The sequence below is a fragment of the Dasypus novemcinctus genome, chromosome X (assembly GCF_030445035.2).
Source record: "Dasypus novemcinctus isolate mDasNov1 chromosome X, mDasNov1.1.hap2, whole genome shotgun sequence".
Classification (NCBI taxonomy): domain Eukaryota; kingdom Metazoa; phylum Chordata; class Mammalia; order Cingulata; family Dasypodidae; genus Dasypus; species Dasypus novemcinctus.
The window spans coordinates 176,025,719-176,049,065 of record NC_080704.1 but is presented as its reverse complement, the minus strand read 5'-3'; the positions used below and the strand labels follow the sequence as shown (position 1 = coordinate 176,049,065).

Sequence of the window (23,347 nt, the reverse complement as noted above, 5' to 3'; positions counted from 1 at the left end):
GAATTCCCCCTGCAGAGGCCTCTTTCTGGCTCTAACTGGCCTTTGCTCAAACGGGAAAATCCCGGAGGAAACAGGAAGCGAGGACTAAGCTCCTGAGCCGGAGGCTGCGCTGTGTGGAAACGGGGTCTGAGAACCCCCCACGGCCGGCCCTGGGCTCAGCGGCCCCTGGGCTCAGGGTGCCCAAGGGGAAGAACGTGGAGAGACGACCTCCACGGGACGGGCCCTGCGGAAGGAAAGAGGATGCTGCCCTAGCACCTGGCACGTGCCGGGGGCCGGCGAGGCAGGAGCTAGACACAGGGTGTGGAGAAAGCCCAGGGGCCGGGAGGGAGAGCCTACCCCAGTCCAAGTCCTGGAGGGCTTCCTGGAGGCAGTGGCCTCTGCTCCAAGGTTGCTGGGTGTGGTGGACTTACCTGGGCTCACAGAGCTGCCTCACTAAAGCCTGGAGGTAAAGGTGAGCCGGGGTGCTGGGAGGCTCAGGCGGTGGCGGGGAAGGCCGGGACCCCGGGAGCGGCCAGTGCAGCCAGGACAGGGAAGGAGAGCAGGGGCCGGGGGTCCTGAGGGCATGGGGGGCTGCGGAGGGTTTCCAGGGAAGGGTGGTGGTGCAGCCCAGAAGGGCACACCCAGTTTCTGCAGCAGCATCAACGCCCCTGGGCGCCTTGCCCCCACCACGGCACGGCCCAAAACCCCGCGCCCCTCAGCTGCCCCCAGCAGGGCCAAGTCCCTCCCTTCCGGGGGCCCAGCCCTGAAGGGGCCTGGCGGGGAGGGTGCCCACTGGCGTGGGTGTCGCCGGGGAAGCCTGGCTGGAGGAAGGGGTCACTTCCCCAGGGCTGGGGCCGCCTCTTCCCCTCCCTGACGCCAGCCCGCTGCCCCAGAAAGACCTCAGGTTCTGCCCCGGGCTCCGGGGGTCTCGCCCTCTCTCTTCTCTTCCCTTCTCCTCCCCTTCCTCCCCTCCCTTCCTCCCTCGCACCTGAGGCCGAGGCAGCTGCGGGCCTGCACTGGGTGCAAGGGGCCCTCTGCTCACCAGGAAGCGTAGCTGGGAGGCGGCCTCTCCTGGGTGCTGCCCGCAGCCCCCCGCGCCCGCCGCCAGGCCCCCGCGCTCCCACACATCGGCCTCACCCAAATTCCAGGAGAGCCTGCCTTCTGCCTGCCGAGTTGTGTGTGTGCGTGCGTGTGTGTGTGCGTGTGTGTGTCCCCTCACCTGCCCTTGGCGCTGGTTCCCGCTGAGGAAGCCATGAGTTTAGACTCTTTCTGAGTCTGAGAAACCCCAAGGTATTCGAGGGCCGTCCAGAAGCAAAAGTTTCGCCGAATCCACATTCCTTCGCCATGCAGTGGGGTCTACAGGGCCGAAAAGGAGGCGGGTGCTGTCTCTTCCCCCCGTGGCCTACACATGTACACGCTGTCACGCACGCACGTACACACTGCCACGCACACACGTGCACGCTGCCACGCACACACACTCCACGTACACGATCTGAGCAGGGCAGCCGGGCGCTGCACCTGCCCGAGCTGGAGAGGAGGGCTGGGCCGGTAGTGGCCTGGGGAGGCGGCAGCGCAGCGGTCAGGGGCAAGGCCGACTCGACACCCACCCCGGCCCTGCCACCTACTCACTGCACGCCCTGAGGCAGGAAGCTAACCTCACTGTGCCTCAGTTTCCCTACCTATGCGGTGTGAGCTGGCTCGCGGTCATGGCGTGCCTGGCCTGGAGGAAGCCTCGGGAAACGGGAGCAGGAGAGGCTGGTCCTCTAGGGGGCAGGGAGGGCGGGGGACGCTTTGGCCCAGACCCCCCAATCCGGCCCCACTCCTCCTCCGAGCGGCCGCGCGGGCTCTGTGGCTCCTTTGCTCCCGAGCACCACCTTGCACGGCGTGGGCACGAGCCACGGCTGCCCACGGGGCTCTAAAACCACGAGCCCTTGGCGGGGGTTCCCAGGCCTGGTGCACGGGCCCAGCTGGGGACTACCAAGGGGCAGAAGGCAGGGCCGGCGTGCCCGTCCCCCGAGACGAGCCGTCAGCGCCCCTCGAGCGGTGGCCCGTGCCAGGAGCAGGGCCGGCAGCTGCCGGGCAGGTGGGAGACTGAGCCAACCCGGGCCTCGGAGCCCAGGGACCAGAGGGGTCCACGGGAAGGATGACTGTGATGACGTCAGCGCGGGCGGGTCTGTCCCCTGCCCCTCTGGAAGCACCTTACCAAGCTGACGCCCCCGTTCAAGGTGGAGGGCCAGCCCTCGCGTGTGCCCGCTGGAGCCCACCTCGCCTCTTATTTAGTGGTGCCAGAGTGAGCAGCAGTTCATGTTCTTTCCTGGAGGCTCCTCAGACTCTCCCCCCGCCACCTCCCCCTAAAGCACCCACCACCCCATCCCGCGGGCCACGCTGGCGGCTCGGCCACCCAAACCAGGGGCCGCCTTCTGGTTAACTCAACACCTCCACCTGGAAGGCCAGGTGTGTCCCAGGACAGGTGAGGCTCCAGCTTCTCCAGCCTCTCACCTGGACGTCACACACACACACACACACACACACACACACACACACGCTGCACACCCACTCGGCCCATGCTGCCAGGGTCTGGGCTTCCCTGTCCCCTGGCCTCACCCCAGCAGCCACCCGCAGAAGCTGCCTCTCCCCCGCCCACCCTGCCTGACACCGGAGCCCCGTGGAGGACCCAGCCGTGCTGTCCACACAGCCTGCCGCCCCCCAGGACAGCTGTCCACACAGCCCACTGCCCCCCAGGACAGCCGTCCACACAGCCCGCCGCCCCCCTGGACAGCCGTCCACACAGCCCGCCACCGCCCCCCAGGACAGCCATCCACACAGCCTGCTGCCCCCCAGGACAGCTGTCCACACAGCCCGCTACCCCCCCAGGACAGCCATCCACACAGCCCGCTGCCCCCCAGAACAGCCGTCCACACAGCCTGCTGCCGCCCCCCCGGGACAGCCATCCACACAGCCTGCTGCCCCCCAGGACAGCCGTCCACACAGCCCGCTGCCCCCCAGGACAGCCATCCACACAGCCCGCTGCCCCCCAGGACAGCCATCCACACAGCCCGCTGCCCCCCAGGACAGCCGTCCACACAGCCTGCCGCCCCCCAGGACAACCTCCACATTGGCCCAGGGGGCAGGAACCTGCTCCGATCCCCTGTTATACCCCCGGCTGTGGCGCCGATGGGGTGGGCACCGAGGCTGGTCAACACCCACAGGGGGAGGTTCTGAGTCCCAGGCTTGGAGTGGGCAGGGACACCGCCCGGTCAGGATCCTTGGGGGGGGGGTCGGCCACGGGACTGCGGGGCTCCAGCAAAGGTGGCAGCGGGCGCGGGAGCCCAGCCCCCCACTTTGCCCACCATGTGTGGTTCCCTCTTGCTCGATGGAGGGAAGCCCGGCTGGGGGCTGCCGCGGCGGAGGGCTCGCTCTGCTGACAGCGGGCACCAGGCGACCTCCCCTCTGCCACGGGCCATGTCCTCAAGGCTGGCCTGGGTGGGCTCGGGCCCCGATGGCGGGGAGCACGGGGAGCCATAGGCTCAGGGGAGAGCTGCCCCCTCCTCTCCCAGCAGCTCCCGCGCCCCTGAGCCTCTCCGTCCTCCCCCCTGTCCTGGGCTCAGACGCCCCGAATTTGCACTGCAGGGCAGGGCCTCAGGGGCGCCTACCCGCTACAGTCCCCCAACAGGGCCCCTCCAGGACACGTCTCCGGCACCCCTGATTCATCTCCCACTGCCGCTGAGCGCCCAGCCCCTGCCCCAGCTCTGGGTGGGACCTGCAGAGGGAGCAGCACACACTAGATCCCCGGGTGCTCCCGGCCCCTGCGCCCTTCTCGAGCCCACCCTTTGGAAAAGGAGCAGAAGAACCCCCAAAATTGCCCTGTGGCCCTGGGCAGCTGTGGCTCAAGCGAGGGCACTGGAGGGCGGACACCTGGCCCTGGGCTCCCTGCGCCCCCCAGGCCCCCCACTCGCCCTGTCACACACACAGGCAGACACGCCACGGCTCCTGCCCCCAGACTCACACTTGCACGCTCACGTGCTCACACTCACGCCCGACACAGCAGCACTGCGCCCTCTCCACCAGGCGGGGCCCCCGGCCCCTCCCTGCCCCAGAGCTCCTGCCCACTGCTGGGGTCCCCAGCCCCACCCCACACACCTGCCGGCCCCAGAGGTGGGACGCCACCGGCTGGGCCCTCCCTGCCTCCCACTGCAGGCGCCCGGGCCTCTGGGGGGGCAAGCCTGTGCTCGGCCCCCTCCAGCTGGAGCCAGCTTCTGTGAGCTGCTCCCAGAGGCAGCTGACCTGGGCCGTGTCCCTTAACCCCTGTGACGCAGCATCACTGGGGGCCACCGAGCCCAGCAGGCCCCTCCCCACGGGCAGGCCCAGGGCAGGGGGCAGGCCCGGGGCTGCGGAGCGCCAGGAGGCGGCTGGGACACGGGGGAACAAAACCTGCCGCCCCCTGCCACGAGGCCTGGGCAGTGGGCAGGCCGGCCCTGCTCGCCCACCCGTTCAGCCTTGCCAGGAGGAGCCGGGAGCGCGTCCTGGGCCCTCCTGCGGTGCGCACTGGCCCTCGGCTGGCCGGCTCCACGGGAGGCCCCTTTGGGTTGTCAGAAGGAATGGGTTACAGAATCGCTCACCAGTTCTAGAACCTACCATAGCCCCCGTCAGCTCCTCTCTCCATCTCTGGAGCTCCCTCCACCTTCCTCTCCATAGGCCGGCTCTCTTCAGAGTGATTTCCTAACAAAGAGGGCCTATGGATGCCCTTTCCCCCTCCTTGTTCTACAGGGCAGGTCGGGAAGCCCAGAGAGGTTATGGACTCCTCCGAGGCAGCACAGCAGGGCTGGACAGGAGCTCACCTCCTCCCCACTGGACCAGCCCTCCCTCCTGGGCACATCCAGGGCTTGGGGCAGGAGGGGCAAGGAACAGGGGTGGGGGGGGAGCGAGAGCCCAGCTACAGGACAGGCAGATGGACAGATGTGGGCGTGCCAGGCTCAGTGCTTCCGGCAGCCCACCTCCCTCACTCCCCAGCCTCGTCACGACCCACCTGTGGTCCAGGGGGACCCACGATGCCGAGAACACGGCCACCACCCGCCTGGGCTCTCCCACCCAGGACGGGGCCTGCTCTGCCAGACACCCCTGCACAGCGGGGCCCCAGGAGGAGCCCACCCTGGGACAAGCACAGCCAGCACTGAGCCTGCGCGGCTCCAGCTGTAGAAGCCCCGCCCCCGGCACCCTTCTGGCCTCCTGCACAGCAGGGTCCTGACCCCGCTCGGCACACCCCCAGGCCCAGGGCCCCACCCTCCCCAGACCCAACCAGGGCGCCCCTGAACCCCGCAGCGTGGCAGGGCCTGCTGCAGGCCGGACAGTGGGAGCTGCAGCCCAGAGCCGGGGCGGCCGCTGGCGAGCTGTGGAGCCCCGAGCCCCTTGCCCTGTCTGGACACTGAGCAGGAGGACGGGCAGCGGGGAGGCTCAGCATGGCTGTCGGGGACAGCACCAGGCTGCCGTGGGCGCACAGCTGCCGCCTCCTCTCGCCCCCCCGCCTGCCTGGGCACCCGCGGGGCTGGCCTGGGCCCCGGAGCTGCCACCCTGCAAGGACGGCGTCGGGTTCAGCCCCATCTTGGAGCCCAGCTGGGCCCTCGCCTCTCGGCTAGGGCCACATCACCCTGTCGGGACTGAGCAGGGAGAGGGGTGGGGGCCTGCCTGGGCGAGAGGACAGGGGCCCAGCAGGCCGGCAGCGCGGCGCAAAGGGAGGGAGCGGGAGAGGAGGCGCACACGGAAGCGCCGGCTCCACTTCCACACGGCCTGGCGCGCCAGGGCCACACGGTCAGGCCCGCTCTCCCACGGCCAGGCCTGCCACGGCCACACGGTCAGGCCTGCTCTCCCACGGCCTGGCGTGTCATGTCCACACGGTCAAGCCTGCTCTCCCACGGCCTGGCGCGCTGTGTCCACGGGGCCCACGTTCTGTGACAACACCCCACCCACAACCCACTCAGCCTCCAGCCTCCCCAGAGGGAGGTGCCACCGCGATGCTTATTTTATAGGGCAAGGGGCTGGGACGAAACCCACGTCGGCCACAGGGTCCCGGATGCCAGGCTCTCGTCGCTCTCTCCCCTGCCTCGGAGGATCGGTCTCTCTCAAGAGAGAGGTCACGCCTCGGGTAAACACCCGCCCCGCGCCCCCAGGTCCTCAGAGGAGAGCCCTGGTGAGAAAGCCTCCGCTCCCGCAGACATGTCTCGCTCCCCTAGGCAGAGCCCTGCGTGCACGTCAGGCCGTGCGTGGTCATGCTCTCGCCTGCCGGGGCGTCTGTGGCCTCACGCAGAACCGCATGGGACCCCGGCCACGCCCCGACGGCTCCCGCTGTGGCAGGGAGAAGGTCAGGCTGCAGGAGCAACGCGCGCATCACGGAGCACGATTACGAAAGGTTGTCATTCCAGGGTAAAATTAACTGGCAACAGCTGCAGCTGTCCTGGGTCTCCTTAAGTAGCGAGTGTCTCAGGAAAACGTCATTGGCACAAGAAGTCGTCACAGAGGAACACACAGCGAATGGACACAGCTTCCTGCACAGCAGGTTACAGGGCTGGAAACGGCGGGCGGCTCCCGGCTCACCTGCACACACAGCAGAAGTGAGGGTAGGGCCAGGAAGCTGTCAGGGAAGTGGCAGGGGCGGGCAGGGAAGCGGGTGGGACAGCAAGGGGCCCGGGCACCCACGCCCCGGGGCCGCGTTTCCAATGTCTATGCAGCGGTGGGGGCACTTCCCGTTCCGGGGACCCTCCGCGCAGACCCCGCCCTTGGGGAAAGAGACTTTAAGCCTGGCGGGGTTGGACAGGCTCTCGGGGGAACCCTGGCTGTGGGCGGTGGGCCCACATCCCAGAGCAAGGCCTGGCATGGAAAGGCCTGGAAAGGGCAGACGACGTCCATCCACTGGAAGAGGCCAAGGACGAGGACAGAACGGCCGATGCCTGTGCCAAAACTGCGGGCCTGAGGCAATAGAGAACGGTGAGGACTGTGGCAAGGAGCCTTCAGGCCCTGGGGAGGCAGGCAGCGCCTGCCTCTGCCCCTCAAGCTGGCTGTTTCCAGGTAAGGAGGAGGCCCGGGGTGTGTGATGAGTGTTAGGAGTGTGGAACCTTAGTTCAAGTTCCTTGACTTTTATCACAAAGGAAAGGCCTAATCGGAGGCCTAGAAATTCTGCCAAGAAATATACACACAAGAGTGTCATTGCACAAAGATCAATGGCAGCCAGGGGCTGGAAGACCTGGGGAGATGGGGCAACTGCTAGTGGGGGTGGGGTTCTCAGGGGGCTGATGAGAGCACTCTAAAATTAGAGAGGTGGTGGCTGCACAACGTTGTGACTACATAACAAAAGACCCGGAACTGTACACTTCAAAGGGGGTGATCTTTATGGTAGGAGAAGTATATCTTAATAAGGTTGATAAAAAAATTAATAAAAGGGACGGTCTTTCCCTCAAGTGCACACAACAGCTGCCCGATTTCTCACCACAGAATCTTCCCTTCAACAGAAACATTCTGAGGCCGGCTCCAGCGGGCCCTGGCTGGGGCCCAGCACACAGCAGGGAGGCCCTCGGCCCGCCCCAACCTTAGCCCAGGTGATGCTGCTCTCCCAGACCATCTGACGGCACCTGCTGACACGGGGTTCACGTTCAGGAGGGCTGTGAGTGAAGGCAGGGGGAAGAGGGCAGGGAAGAGGGAGGAAGGGAGGTGAGGTCCCGGCACAGCTCAGCGGGCCGAGCGCCAGCAAGCTGCCAGGCTAACACCCTGTTCAAACTCATGGCCTCCCCCCACCCCCCCGTCTGCCTCTGTGAACCCCGAGTCTGCACCGTCTGCCTCTGGTGGCTGTCACTCACAGGCCGTTCTCCTGGCCTGGCCGCCCCCCTACACCTGGGGATGACTTGCCCGCAGGACCCTCCATGGCTGCTGCTGTGCCAGCATGGGAATTCCCCGGAGAAGACGTGGCAGAGGGACGGATGGCCAGGCAGCAGCGGGGACAGCATCAGGCGCCAGGGTGGGCTGAGCAGCCTGAGGTAGCAGCCCCAAAGGGTCCCCATCGGAAGGGCAGCACCTGCCCCGGCTCCCAGAAGGCCACAGGGAACGCACTGCCAAGTCTGCACATGGCACTGCCCCTTCCCTACCGTCGCTCAAAGCCCAGGCCGGGCCTTTCCCCTTTAGAGAGGCCTCAGGACGGAGGAGCCACCTGCCATCATGCAGCTGGCACCCTAGCGCTATGCTCTACAGCCAGTTCTCCCCCCTTTTCCCTGGAACCCTGTCCAGAACTTGGCCCAGGCCTTAGGCAGGCCCCCGTTCTGACAGACCCAGCTCACTTCCAGCTGTCCACCCCACACAGAGGGCACAGAAGCTGCCACCGCCACCAAGCCCTGCGACACCGAGAACCAAATACGCCAGCACCTTGTAAACAGCTCCATGTGTGCAGAACAATAAGGGGCTGGGGAGGTCAGCGCTCCCAGCGATTGAAGATGAGGCACGAGAAGCAAGGTTGACCTAGAGTTTACTCGGCACCCTGGGGAAGGGCGTGTGTGAAAATGCTCAGGCTCGCGGGAAAACCCAGGCTCCAGAGGCCCAAATGCAGGCAGGTGTCTTCACTGTCCCCCAGCTCAAGGGCGCGTCCTGGGAGGAAATGACGCGCTGTGGAACGGGGTGGCCTGCTCTGATTTCTTCTCCGAATGTTCCACGCTATCACCTAGAGCACGGGCTGTTTGCTTATATGCATGTATATATACGTATTTTCTATAATGCTCAGGTGTTTAATAATAATAACCTAGAACAAATACATTAATAATCAATCCTTACAGTTCTAGGCCTTTTACAGTTTTGAAAGAACTTGCCCATCTACCACTTAAACCCCACTACATCCCTGTTCTGTAGGCAGAGGAGGGGATGTTCTCCTATCCCTGGAGAGGAAAGCACGGCTCAGAGGAGAAATAAGGTCACAGGTGGTCAGTGACGACAGCAGGCCTTCTGACATGCTGCCGCCCTGAGGATATCCCAGTTATGATGTCCTGTGCTGCATAAGCAACACTTCTCTCAGGAAGATCAGCTCAGTGTTCCATAAACTTTATATCACCTTGCCCTAACACTCCAAATCCCTCCAGATGACGGACATTTCTACCCTGTCACCGAGCGATTTCTCACAGGCTTAGCAAGCACCATCCAAGTATGAAACTTGTTTTAACCTTCGAGGGTCCTGGTCTATAAATTCTCATTAGGATAGGAACAATTTAGTTGAGAAGATTCTGCAAAATTATTCCTTAGCCAAGCTTCCTTAAACTCAAGAAAAGCAGAGCAGGTCTGCTGATATTTGACTTTGGCAATCTTTCTTGATCAAATGTTTCCATGTGTACAAGGTTTGCTTATACATATATTTTTAAAAGCTCCTGCACACAGCAGAAGACGGTCACACAGTCCGCTCCTCCCCACCAAGTGTCAAGCGCCCAGAGCTTGGCGTCGGCCCCGCAGCCTGGCCTGTGGGCACAGCCCTGTCCTTCTCCGCCCTGCCCTGGAGAGGAGCCCATGATACCACCCTGAGTGCTCCTGGGGACTCAGAAATAACCGTTTCCAGGGGGCAGCCCCCCGCCAGCCCCCGGGGCCGCCAACGCAACTGCGGTCTGTGGCCTCAGCAGCCTGTGCATGTGGACGTGGAAAACCAAGGAGGCTGGTAATTAACAGCACCACAGGGTGGCGCGTCTCTGCGAGGTGATCTCACAGTCAGAAGCGGGAGCCAGTGATGCCTTGGAGGTTAAAGCCCAGTATCTGAACATTTTCCTGTCCCAAGCATTGCACAGAGACCAGAAGCCACCCCTCCTCCCTCCTGGGTCCACGGCAGACATTGCTCAGGGGCCACAGCTTTCTTTCCCACAGGCCTTGGATCCTTCTCATTCAGAGCCTTGGACAGACTCCACCAGTCAATGGGTGCTGAAGGGAGAAAAATTCTACCCGCCACCTGCCCCTGTGGGCAACAGGGAGCCATCGCAGGCCCCGAGCAGGGGAGTGACAGGGCCATACAGCGCTGTCCACAGGCACTCTGGAAACGCCAGTTGTCAAAAGGCAACCATGAGCTGCGGGTGGCCCAGATCAAGAGAACTGGGAGCATAAAATGGAGGGTCGAGGGGTAGAGGGCCGGGGGCTCCTGCCGCCCCGCTACCTTCAAGGAGTCCTCCCGAGGCAAGCCTGGCACGCTCGGGGAGGAGGGAGACTCGCTGCCCCCAGGTGTACAGCGGCACGGGCTCCAAAGGGCTCATTCTATGCGATTCGCCCCTGAAGGCAACTGGAACTCAGAGAGGAACCTGCACAGGCAGCAGCGGGGCAGGATCTGGGAGGGAACAGCGTCTGAGAGGGAAGGGCACGGCTAAGCCGAGGGCTCCCGTTTGAGAAGGCCTGAGGGTCGGGGGGCAGCTGGGGCTCCCCAGGTCAGGGCCGAGCCTCTACGGGACACAGTGGGGTGGCGGCAGCCCAGCGGGGAAGGCCCCGGGCCCGCCCGGGTCCACAGCGGCACTGGCTCCTCTCTGCACAGGGCAGGAAGCCTCAGTCAAGGCCCACCTCCCATCACTCATCCAAGGCCCAAGCTCCCAGGGCTTCCAGCCCAGCTCCCGGCACCCACGGCCAGGCGTCCAGGACCCTGCCCCCAGGAAACACCCCCCCAAGCTGGTTTCCAGCCAGCCCAATCCAGGCAGCCCTCCCCCCGCCCACTGCAGGGGCAGGAGGGGTGGGCCCCCCACTAAGCAGGGAGCCAGGCAGCAGCCAGGGGACTTGCAGAGGCAGAGAGCACACGCGTGTGTGCTGCAGCTCCCACCAGCGCCCTCACTCAACACCCTCCCGGGCCACACAGCCCTCCCTCCACGCTCCCAGACGGCCCAGCGCCCCGCCCAGGCGGGCACCAGCAGCCCCGCACCGCGGAAACGCACACACACATGGGCACACCCCACGCTCACACTCAGCCACACGCACGCGTGGCCACCGCACAGGGCGCGGGGGCAAGTCCCTGAGCACGCTCCTGAGATGCCAGGAAAAGGATTTCCGCAAAGGCCCGGGGAGCGCCACAGCTCGGCGTCCACGCAGGGGCTTCCAGGCGCCTCCACAGTCGCAGAAGCCAGGCTGAAGGCAGAGGAGCCCGGCGCGGGCCCACAGCCCCTCAGCAGGCGCCTGCGGGGTAGGTGCTGGGCAGCTTGTCCAGAAGGGGCCCCGTGCCCAGGAGCCGTGATCCCGGGCGTGCTCCCCGGGGCCCGGAACCTTCCACGCGGCCCGCCGGGACGACGCACTCAACTTAGTCGGCGCCGGGTGCCCGGCACATGCCCTGGGCTCTCCAAGGAGGGGCTTCTCCGGGAAGATGATTAAGATCGTAATATTTTTAGCAAAGGCAAAGAAGGTCCTATATCCGTGCTAAAGATAAAGAATGGGGGATTTCGTTTTCTAAGGTGTGAATGCGCACAAGCAGTTTTTTCCTTCTTTTCCTCCACTAACAAGGAGACCTGGGTCAGGTCCTTGAACCAGTCTGTGCTCCTCTGATCATCTTTGGGGACACTGGAGAAACGACTCAGTTTGTTTGTAGAATTAAATGAGACAGAGGTGCCTGGACAGAATTTTTTTTAAAATAGTACTTCTATACTTTGTTACGCTGCCTTCTGTCTGTTATTTTATTTTCTGGAGTTGACATAAAATTTTAAAAAATAAATAAATAAAAAAAATAAAACTAAGAGAGGGCACCCTAGTTTGTGGGGAGTTTTTGGACCATCATGGTCCAAAGGCCTAGAAGCCTCTCCTGCCATTTCCCTTCATTCATCTGTCCCCCAACACACCTGTTCATTCCGTCCATACCGGCCAGGGCTCCCCGGTGCCAGACACCCCACTGGGCTCAAAGGGGGTGCTCCCAAGTCACAGAGGATGCTGGAGACAGGCCTTAGCCTTGGGGGAGGAGAAGAACTACTTCCTGTCACCAACTATCACACCCCAGGTCCTTTCCAAAGAAGGAGCCTGTGTTTCCTGCTTCCTGGCAGCCACAAGACTGAGCACACTTCACAGTGGTCGCTCGGGGGCAAGAAGCCTCGCCCTGCCTGGTTGAAGAGGGGACGGCTGAACTGCTGGAAGGTGGGGGACCCAGGCTCAGCTCCCCAGACACAGTCCATCTGTCCCCCTTTCCGGAGCTCCCAGAGCTGACAGCCCGAGCTCTGCGTCTCATCCCTGGGGTCCCACCAGAGTCCCCCAGCCGGCCTCCCCCCTGTGCACAGCGAGGGATGGATCAGAGCCAGGGAGAGGGAGGAGAGCTACGTTCTCCCGGGAACGGTACACACAGGCTGGAGCCCTCGGCGGCCAGGCGGATGTGACGGGGAGCACGGAGGGGCAGGCCCGAGCAGGAGCTGGGGACCTGGTGTGGGGATGAGCTCAGCCCGCTGCAGGCAGCAGGCGGGGGTTTAGGGTGGGGGTGACGAGGCGCTGCCGGATGCATAAGAAGCCCCCGCGCCATGGCCTGCAGGCGGCAGGGGCCACGGGCCTGCAGCCTCTCCTGAGACCACGTGCGCCTTGCTTCACCTTCACCACACCCAAGGGAAACTGAGGCCCATAAAGAGCAATGGCCCAGGTCACTCCGACTCCAAGGGTGCTGGGGACCATGCCGCCCCCTGCTCCACCAGCCCTGGCACAGATGGGGCCGATCTGTTGGCCGCTGCCCACCAGGGCCCCCCACCCAGGCCGAGGCACGGGAGCAGGTGAGTCAGGTGAGGTAGCAGGGCCAGGCCAAGCCTGGGCTGCTGGGAGAGTAGGCCAGGCATGGGCTGGGTAGGGACGGGGAAAGGGACTGGGTTAAGGACAAGGTAGGGGCGAGATAGGAGCCAGACAAGGGGCCAGGGCGGGGGCAGGTACAGGGCAGGTAGGGGACAGGTATGGGGCCAGGTAGGGGCCAGGTAAGGGGCCAGGTATGGTGTGGGTAAGGGCCAGGTAGGGGCCAGGTAGTGGCCAGGTAAACGGCCAGGTAAGGGGCTGGGTAGGGGCCAGGTAAGGGGACAGGTAGGGATCAGGTACCAGGGTGGGTGGGGGGCCAGGCTAGAGGAATGGCCTTCGAGACCCTCCGTGCATCTCCACTGAACTCAGCGTTGAGCTCCATGGGGGAGGGGGTGGTAACGAGAAGCCCCCAGGGCTCAATGGATGTGACTCAATGGATAGAGCCTCCGCCTACCACGTGGGAGGTCCAGGATTCAAACCCAGGGCCTCCTGATCCCGAGCTGGCCCACGCGCTGCGCTGATGAGTGCAAGGCCTGCCGTGCCACGCAGGGTGTCCCTCGCATAGGGGAGCTGCATGCGCAAGGAGCACGCCCCTTAAGGAGAGCCACCCGGTGCCATCAAAGTGCAGCCTGCCCAGGAGGGTCCCCGCACACAAGGAGAGCTGACGCAGCAAGATGACACAACAGTAAGAGACAGATTCCCCGTGCCACTGACAAGGTCCACAGAGAAAATGTGGTATGGGTGTGGGAAGGGTAGCCATGGTGGCTGCTGCGTGCGGGGAATGGGAGGAAGAGATGAGATGTGGAGGCGTTTTCGGGACGTGGAGTTGTCCTGGGTGGTGCTTCAAGGACAATTACGGGACATTGTAGATCCCCCCAGGGCCCACTGGATGGAACGTGAAAGAGTCTGGGCTATGATGTGGACCATTGACTATGGGGTGCAGTGATGTTCAGAGATGTACTTACCAGGTGCAGTGGATGTGTCACGATGATGGGAGAGAGTGTTGCTGTGGGGGGAAGTGGGGGGTGGGGGCGGTGGGGTTGATTGGGACCTCATATTTTTTTTATGTAATTTTTTAAAATGAATAAATAATTTTAATAAAAAAAATAAAGATGCAAACATTCTCAACTAAAAAAACAAAAAACAAACAAACAAACAAACAAAAAAGAATGCAAGTGGACACAGAAGAACACACAGGGAATGGGCACAGAGAGCAGACAATGGGGGGTTGGGTGGAGAGAAATAAATAAAAATTAAATCTTAAAAAAAAAAAAAAAGAGAAGCCTCCACTGCTCTGGTGCCCCCGTGCCAATTTGGCAAGAGTATCCCAACATTTCTTTTCCATTACCTCCTTCTTGAAAATAACTACTAAAGCGCATGTGGAGATGCGATGTAACACCCAGTTGGCTTGAAAATGAGGAAGTTCCTACCTGTTTGGCCTCTCCTCAGTGGAGGGAGGGGGCTGGCTCCCCAGAGGCCCGGACACCAGTGTCTCCCTGAAAGTGCATGCCCAGGCACCAGTAGCGGATGGGCAAGCAGCCGACACCCCCGGCCATGCCCGGCTCCCTGCCTGTCTCCCTGTCCTGCTCCCTGCCCAGCTCCCAACCTGGCTCCCTGCCCAGCTCCCTGCCCGGCTCCCTACCCTGCTCTCTGCCCAGCTCCCTGCCCTGCTCCCTGCCCAGCTCCCTGTCCTGCTCCCTGCCCAGCTCCCTGCCCGGCTCTGGCGCCTGGTCTCGCGGTGGCCTTCACCTTGTGAAAGCTGCGTGCCCTGCACTGGCCCCCTCCCCGGGCCCCTGCTCGGCCCCTCTGAGGAAGATCACCCAGAGCCCCACCTCTGGCCACCGCCCTAGAGGCCAGGAAAGGCCTAGAAGACAGGTCCTGATGGGAGCCTCTCACGCCTTTCCGCCAAGGCCCAGGAAGGGTTGGCTCCCGGGGCAGGGGAGGCCCTGACCACTGTAATAGAAAAGCCATCATAAGCTGGATGCCTTATCAGCAAGAAGTCAGTCTCTTAGCAGGAAAACAAGCCTAATTTTGTTTGAAGAAAAAGAGTACTGAATCCCCAGACCACACTAAGTTAAATAAAAATTAAACATACGGTTCATCATTTCAAAAATAGTCAAGACATTTCTATTGCAAGTGAAAAAAATCAAACAAAACCAAAAATATCCAGATTGGCTTAAGTGAAAGGGAGAATTGATTGTACTGTGTACTGGAAAATTCCTGCTTCAGGAGCTGCTGGATCCAGGATTTGATTCTCTGAAATTTGCTTTCTGCTCCAGTTTCTTCTCTGCCCAGTGTCAGCCTGGGGTCCACAGTCCTCATAAGTGCCACTGGCTTGGATGGGATCATTCTAGGTGGAGGAAAGCAACACGGTGGCCAGGTCTGAGCTACATGCCTACCCCCGCAGTCAACTCCACCCAAATCACAAGGGCTGGGAGGAAGGGAAAGGGTAGTTTTCTAGGGGAATACAAGGAAACCAGTACCAGAAGGGGATATTGCCAGGTGACAAAACTAAGAGGTATCCTCTAAAAATGCTCAGACATTTCATCTAACTCAGTCTATTTACAGTATTTTAAAAGAGCAAGATGAGGAGTGATGGTTCCTTAACCTGACAGAGCAGACTACTTTCCCAAAGTGAAAATATTTATTTCAAAAGTAATACATATATGATGAAAACATTTAACCACCATGGAAATCTGAAAGGTAAAAAGTGAACTTTTCCTTCCAAACTGCTCTTCTCCAGGCATGACTATTCTTGACAGTGCACATTTCAAGTTATATCAGGCAGATTTTGCCACATGGCAGGAACCTATTGCAAAAATAAGAATGTGCCATACACAAAATTCCATGACTTCTTTTCACTTTAGTTGCCCATTTATCATCTACCTTTCATTTTTTTTATTTTTCAAATTTTCCTTGTTTTTTTGTCCTCATTTTTTCTAATGTTACATTAAAAAAATATGAAGTGCCCATACACCCCCACCCTCCTCACCCCACTCCTCCCACAACCACCACCTCCCACATCATGCTGGGACATTCATTGCACTTTTATTTTCATTAAAAAATTTTTTTTCTTCTTTATTTTCTTTTAAATGTTATGTTCAAAAAATATGAGGTCCCCATATATTCCCCACCCCCTACCCACTCCTCTCACATCAACAACCTCTTCCATCATCGCGGCACATCCACTGCACCTGGCAAATGCATTCTGGAGCCCCGCTGCAGCACATGGACAGTGGTCACATTGTAGTCCACACTCTCCCCCAGTCCACCCAGTGGGCCACAAGAGGACACACAACGTCCAGCCTCCGTCCCTGCAGCGCCACCCAGGACAACTCCCAATTCTGAAAATGCCCCCGCACCATCTCTTCTTCCCTCTCCCAACCACTGCACTTTTAATAACTATTGAATACCATTCTACCAAGATGAATGTACCTTAATTTCTTTGCCCCCTGATCAATTTATTGAACACTTCCAAAGTTGATATTCATTTATTTTCTTTCCAATTTTTGATAACAAATAATACTGTAATTAGCAGCTTTGTCCATTTGCACACAATTTAGATTCTCAAAGGTACATCAGAGGGTATGCACCTCTTTAATAGATAATGCCAACCACAGCCTTGCCTGGAAAATGTCAAATTTTAAATGTTAGCTAAGTAGATAGAAAAAAAATCTCATTTTTTGTTATTGTTGAAGTTGGCCATCAATATTTTCTCTACCAATTAGTTCTATCTGGTTAGTTTATCCATAATGACCCAAATCTGGACACAATCAAAAAGTCTGTCAGTAGCTGCATACTACTCAGCAACAGAAAGGAACAAATTACTAACACGTGCAACAACCTGGATGAATCTCAGAGGCATTACGATAAAAGACAGTTTAAATGTTCAACAACCATGGATGTGTCATGATGATGGGAGAGAGTGTTGCTGTGGGGGGAGTGGGGGACGGGGGCGGTGGGGTTGAATGGGACCTCATATTTTTTTTAATGTAAATTAAAAAATAAATAAATAAATAATTTTTAAAAAAAAGAAAAAAATGTTCAACAACTACAATATAATGCATCTTTTTAGATATCCATTTAATAACATGGTTATAAAGAATACTTAGGAAAAGAAAAAGTAACACTAAATGAAAAAAATTCAGGAAAAATTTAATATCTGAATCTCAGAACCTCCCCTCCAACCAAAGGCAAGAAAATCTGGAAGCGCAAAGAAACTCAAGACATGGAATAGTAGCTCAATTTTATTTTCTGTAATAACAAACATTTAGGCAACCACCTCCTCCAGCAACAGGGAAACAGAACAAGGGGGTCCCGAGCACCCACAGGCAAATGGAGGGAAAAAAGTGGGCCGGGGTAATTAAGTGGTAACTACTCCAGAATTGAGTGCCCTATGCACTGCCTGATAGCCGAAGCAAGCTTAGTTCTCGGCCCCCTTATCCTGGCCGAGACTTAGGGGAAATGGGGGTCCAATGCGCTGGATGTTCCGGATCACCAAGGCGAGCTGGTCCAGGAAAGAGTTGATGGAAATGCGGAAGAGAACAGGGTCTTCGGCTGTCCATCTCCTAACAGGGAGGGGCCAAGAAAACCAAGGTGAGGGTGAGAACTCTGTCCCGGGCCCGGAGCCCCGCACCCCCTCCAGAGACCCAACCACGTTCCTCGGGGTGAGATGGGCCCCAGCAGTACCCGCCGCCACCCTCCAACCCGGCCCCGCCCGGAACTCACACAGACAGGGTACTGCCATTCAGGGTGAACTCCTGAATGCCCTGAGTTTGGAGTTGCGCAATCGGGAACAGGGACCTGCGAGCCATCTCTGCCTCCAGTGGGGACCGGAAGGGCACAGTCAGGGTGCTGGGGGAGGCGGCGTTAAGGCACCATCCTCAGTTGACTTCGTGTGTTACCCCCGGCCCCCTTCCGCATCAGCCTATCCTCTACTCTCTCCCATCAGGGTGGCTTTCCCCAGCTCCAGTTGCCCCCCCACTCACCCCTCCGCCCCCCAATCCCCTCCGCTCCCCAATCCCCCCCTCCCCGCACTCTGCCCCCCATTCTGGTCAGCCTCATCTGGCCCATCACCCTGGTCCCAGGCAGGCTCCCGCCCGGCAGCGCTCCCACCCCTGCCCACGGGGAAACGATACAACTCCAGCAGTTGGCGGTTTCCAGGTCCTCCTCCAGGTACAGGCGCCGCGGCGGCCCCTGCGGCTGCGTCTCCGCCTGGCCCTGAGGCCTGTCGTGCCCGAACGGCCCGGGGGGCACCAGCTGGGCGGCCCTCCCCTCTCTCTCTGCAGGGGCCTCGGGGGCCACCAGGCCCTCCAGGGCCACCCTGGGCATTGGCTGCAGCCTGAGCATCGGGATCATCCTCGGCGTTGGGGCCTCCAGGGCCACCCTGGGCATCAGGACCGCCAGGGCCACCCTGGACGGCGGGCCCGCCGGGCCCTCCCTGGGCGTCGGGACCACCCTGGGCGTTGGGGGCACCCTGGACGTTGGGGGCACCCTGGGCGTTAGGGCCGCCGGGGCCACCCTGGGCGCCAGGATCTTCTGCAGCACCGCCTACCGCACCCGCCGCGCCGCCGGCGACTTCGAAGGGAGCCTGCATAGCTGCCGATCCTCTGCGTCGCCCCTCAGAGCCCATCTCTCGGCCGGCCTGGGAGGGACTGAGGCGTTCTCACAAACCTCCGCCCCTTAGCGGGCTCTCAGTGCGCCGGCGCAAACAGCCTCCCAGGGCGGCACGTGACCGGCTCCCTCCAATCAGGCTCTGCCTGGATTGTGGCGCGGCTGAAGCGTCAACGTGAAGCCCCGCCCCTTAGCACATGGTTCCAACTCAGGGCGCAGGCACAAACGCGGCCCTGGTGACGCTGTCTGGCACGTGACTGGTTTCCAACTGGCGGTCCTGCCACAGGCCCCGGATGCCACAGGCCCCGGATGCCAGCCTCGGAGAGACTGAGGCGCCCCCTCCCCCGAAGCTCAGCGCCTGAGCACGTGACTGCACCTCGTGCACCTGCACAGACTTGCTCCTCGTGGGGCCCTGGGGCACGTGGCTGCTCCCCACCAACGCGACCCTACCTTGGCTGTGGAGCGTCTGAAGCACCCTCAATAACCCCCGCCCCTTGGCACACGGCTGCACCTCAGTGTGCCTGCGCAAACAGCCCCTGGTGAAGCCATTGGGCACGTGGCCTTTCCTGCCAAGCGGGCCCTGCCATAGTCCCTGGGAATCCCTGTGGCTATGGAGGAACTGAACTTCCTCGGGAAACTCCCTTAGCACGGACAAGTGCCCAGGTGGGGTCCTCGGGGGGTATCACCTGCCGCCCCCCCCCCCCCCCCCCCCGTGCCCACAAGCCTGTGGGGTGCGAGGCCGCAGTATTGTGCCTTGGGGTGACACCCAGGCCTCCACAGCCTGCTCCCTGGGCTGCCGTGGGCAGGGATCTTAGGTGGGCACCGCCCAGGGAAGGGGTCCTGGGCAGGGCCCAGCTCTGAGCTGAAGGCTGGTGCACTTGGACATCTGAAGTCTTCCGTGTAGCCGCTTTAGCCCGCGTCTGTCACGTCACACCCCGAGACAGCCGAGTGGACCCTAGAAAGGCTCCCCCACCCGTGACCTGGGCTGGGGGAGGTGCTGGGGGAGGAGGGGCCCTGTGGGGCACCATCACTGTGCTGTAGAAGCCACTGCAAACATAGCAATAAAAACGTCATTTTCCAAAGCTGCCTCGGCCTTCTCGTGCTGCTTCTCTGGGGGGGGTGGGTGGGTGGGTCTTGCCCCCAATGCCCCCATGTCCAGTTGGTTCACAAGTATTTGTTTTGCGGGCCTCTGCCTGTCGCTGTTCTAGGACCTGGGAGTAGAGCAAGGAAGGAAGCCCCCGAGAGCCTTGCCCCTGGACCTCACCGCCTCGGGGGCTGAGTGCTCCCCGAGTGTGCAGAAGAGGAACGAATGAGCGGCGGAGGGTGGGTGCGAAGTCGTGAGGGCTGCGAGGGCTGCAAGGCTGCAGAGGCTGCCGGGAGGAGGCTTCGCCGAGGAGCTGAAGGAGTGGGCCAGGCACTTCCCACGGAAGAGGCTCGGGCAAGAACCCAGGGGAAGGTGGTGGCTGCTTGGCCCGGCCGCTGTGGTGGTGGCGACCGGGAGGCTTCAGACCAGGGATCTATTTCGAAGGCCGGGCCAGGAGGAGCTGTGGATGAACAGGATGTGGGATTGAGAGACGAGGCGGGGATGACACGGAGAGATTTGGCCTGCCCAGCGGGAGGGATGGAGTGGCCAGGTCCTGCGGTGGGGAGACCAGGAGCAGGGGGCAGGTCTGAGCAGGTAAAGCAGGGGTGCCGTCCAAGCAGAGCTGGCAGGTGGATAGAGGAGTCGGGGGGTCGTGACGGGGGTCTGGACTGGAGACGGCTCTTGGGAAGTGAGCTGCCCACGGAGACCCAATTTCAAGCCCCGAGCCCGGCTGAGCCACCCAGGGAGGCAGGGTGGGTGCCGACAGAGGAGCGGAGCCCTGGGGCCCTGGGAGAGTCAGGAGGGGGGAGGGGCGTGGGGGGGAGGGGGTGCTGGGCGCGTCACATGCTGCTGACAGTCACGTAAGATGAGGCCTGAGAAGGCTGGCTGGGTTTGGTCACAGGATCCCGATGACCTGGACAGGAGCCGCTCCAGTGGTGGCGGGGTGGGGGAAGGGGAGGTCAGGGCCAAAGCCTGCGTGGAGTGGGATGGAGAGAGAAGGGGAGCAGAGGAGCTGGCCGAGGGCGAGCAGATGGTCTTCTGAGGGGAGGGGAGCTGTGGCCACAGCGGGGAGCAGATGTGCCGTCCTGGGGGACAGCAGCGGTAAGGCAGGGGGCCAGAGGGAGCCCGGGGGCTTGAATCCTCGTCCAGCGCCCCAGCCCTGCGGGCGCCCTGCTGGCCTGCCCCTCCTCTCCCTGGCCCTCAGGGCCCAGCCCTGGCCATCTTTTCTAAAATACTGGCTTTCTCCCATCGGTCCTTGGTTCGTTTGCACTTTCCAAACCCTCGGGAAGTCCCGCCTGTGCCTTCAACCCTTCCTGCACGCTGCTTCTCACCATCCCCAGTGGCAAGCGCCCTTCCCAAGGCAGCGAGACCTCTCCTGGCGGCCCAGGCCCCTTGCACCGCCCACTGAAATGGAAAAAAACAGAACACCCAGGAGACTTCAGAGGCAGGAGCATTTGGGTGGGCCTGGCCTTGAGAACAGCAGGTGGTCACAGCTGATTCAGGCACCCGCTCCACTCCCGTGAGGGGTTCCCAGTTGGGACACAAACCCCAGGAAGTCTCGTGGTGGTCTCGTGCCACCAGCAGTGCAGTCTCATGGCCGAGGCGGGCGAGGACAGAGCAGCTCTCACAGTCGCTGGGGGCTGGCACAGCGGCTGGCCCTGAGCCTCCGGTGCCCGTGGGCGGTCTAAGCAGGCCTGGGGTGGAGATGAAGGCCGAGGCCTCAGGAGCACCAAGGGACAAGGGTCACAGCCGAAGGGTAAGGCTGCTGGTCAGCGGGCAAGCGTGGGCGCATCGAGGGCTTCCTGGGAGCAGCCCTGAGTCTGGGCTGGCTGCTCGCCTGGCTTCCGTGGCCCTTGGCACCTCTGAGAACATCGCTGTCCCCGTTCTGCCCCCCACGAGGCCGGAGGGCAGCAAGCGGGCCTGGTGCCTGCCCCTCTCATCCAGCACCGGGCCTGGCCCAGGGGGCTGCTGGGTGGGGCGCGGGGCTATGGGAGGGGTGGAGAGGACCGGTAGGAAAGGCCGCCCAAGGCCCGGGGAGGGAGGGCCCAGCACCTCGCTGTGTGGACTTTAGCCTTCAGAAGTCTGGAGAAGAAAGTTCAGGGAGGCCGGAGGGAGACAGGGAACACTTCCTGGAAAGGCGGGCCCCGCCCTCAGCCTCGATGTAGCAATCTGCCAGCCTGAGCCTGGAGGACACGTCCATGCCCCCACCCATCAGAGGAGGCTGGAAGCGGAGGGTGGGGTAGAGCCACCAGGAAGGGAGCGCGTGGGGGGGCAGGCCAAGGGCAGGCGCCTCCTCATCTCCTGCCCGAGGGCAGCGCAGGGCCCGTGGGCTCCAGGCCTGGCTCCCCAGGTGACCTGCAGCAGGCGTGCCCAGGCCCCAGCCGTGCCGACCCCTGCCTGTCCACGGCGGCCCCGCAGGGGCGAAGAGCGAGTCACCCTGAGAACGGAGGGCTCCTGGTGAAGGCCGCTGTGCCGTGCACGGGTGATGCGCCCCAGGTGGGGGCCCTCTCCACTGCCCAGCTCTGCCCCAGGCCAGCTGTAGGTCACTGCCAAGGACAAGCCTCTTCTTGGAGTTGGCATTCGTCAGAGGTCATCCCACAGACTTTCAAGAGGGGGTGGGGAAGGCAGTGCTGGTGGCCCTCGGCCAAGTTCCACCTGTCCCAGATGTGATGAACAGGAACCCCGAGATGGAAGGCAAGCCTGCCACCCTGAACCCCGCCCCCGGCCCTGCCAGCTTCCTCGTCTCCCAGGCTCCCCTGGCTCCAGCTGCCAAGCCCCAGGGCGACTGACAGGACAGACACTCCCCTGGCGGCCGTGAAAGAGGCCGCGCCCCACTCCAGGGGCACGAGGTGGGGAGGGGCGGCGAGGGCGGCCTCCAGGGAGCCAGCGCCAGCCTGGCCCCGCTGAGCCGGGGCGCAGCACCCTCGCTCCGCAACTGCCCCAGCTGGGGTGACGGGACCACCGAGGAGCTACTGAACAGGCTGAAGGGCGGCCCTGAAGCCCAAGGCAGGCACACGGTGGCTCCTGGGAAGGCGGGGGCAGTTCTCCAGCAGCCCCAGGAACACGGCAGCACGGTGGATGCAGTGTAACAACAACTTTTATTGCTCCCCCGAGAGAATCGACCCGGCCTGTTTTCACCCACACCCTTCTGCGGCAGGGCCAGCAGCGGGGGCCTTGTGACCCCCAACATCATAACAGCAGAAAATCCGGGGCTCAACCTTCAGGCCCGACTGCGGCCGCCTGTGCTCTCAGGAAGCAGAAGTCGGGCGTGCGGCAGGATGACAGCAACCTCGTTCTGACTTGGTGGAAGTCAGGTCCCCTAGGGTACGCTGACGACTGGAAGGCTTCAGACCAGGAATTTATTTTGAAGGCAGACCCAGGAGGAGTCATGGATGAACAGGATGTGGGATTGAGAATAGTCAAGGATGACACTGAGAGATTTGGCCTGAGTGACAGGAATGAGGGAGATGCCCGGTAATGTGATGGGAAGACAAGGGAAAGGTTTAGAGGTGTGGTGGTTTGAAACTGTCTGTACCCCAGAAATTCAGAAAATGCTTAAGCAGATACCATAAAGTCGGTTGGCTTTTAACAATGGGAATTTATTAACTTACAAGCTTACAGTTTTGAGGCTAAGAAATTGCCCAAATCAAGGCATCATCAGGTAATGCTTTCTCCCCAAAGCCAGGCTACTGGTGATCCTGGACTCCTCTGTCACATGGCAAGGCACATGATGACATCTGGGAGCCTTTCCCTTCTCTTCCAGGTTTCATTTCTTTAGGCTTCTGTCTTGCGTGGCTTTCTCTCTGTTTGCCTAAATTTCATTCTCTTATAAAGGACTCCAGTAAGAGAATTAAGAACCACCCTGGGCCACATGTTAACTGAAGTCACCCCATCAAAAGGACCTACTTACATAGGTTTACGCTTATAGAAATGGAGAGGGTTTAA

At 61.3% G+C, this 23,347-nt stretch overlaps 1 long non-coding RNA gene across 1 annotated transcript; it reads right to left on the bottom strand.

The window, feature by feature from the left end:
* Positions 1–16,939: 16,939 nt before the first annotated feature.
* LOC139438092 (uncharacterized) lies at positions 16,940–17,997 on the bottom strand. Its single transcript, XR_011647980.1, has 3 exons — positions 17,844–17,997; positions 17,434–17,559; positions 16,940–17,273 (listed from the first exon to the last, which is right to left on the bottom strand). It is a non-coding gene; the product is annotated as an uncharacterized lncRNA (long non-coding RNA).
* Positions 17,998–23,347: the final 5,350 nt, after the last annotated feature.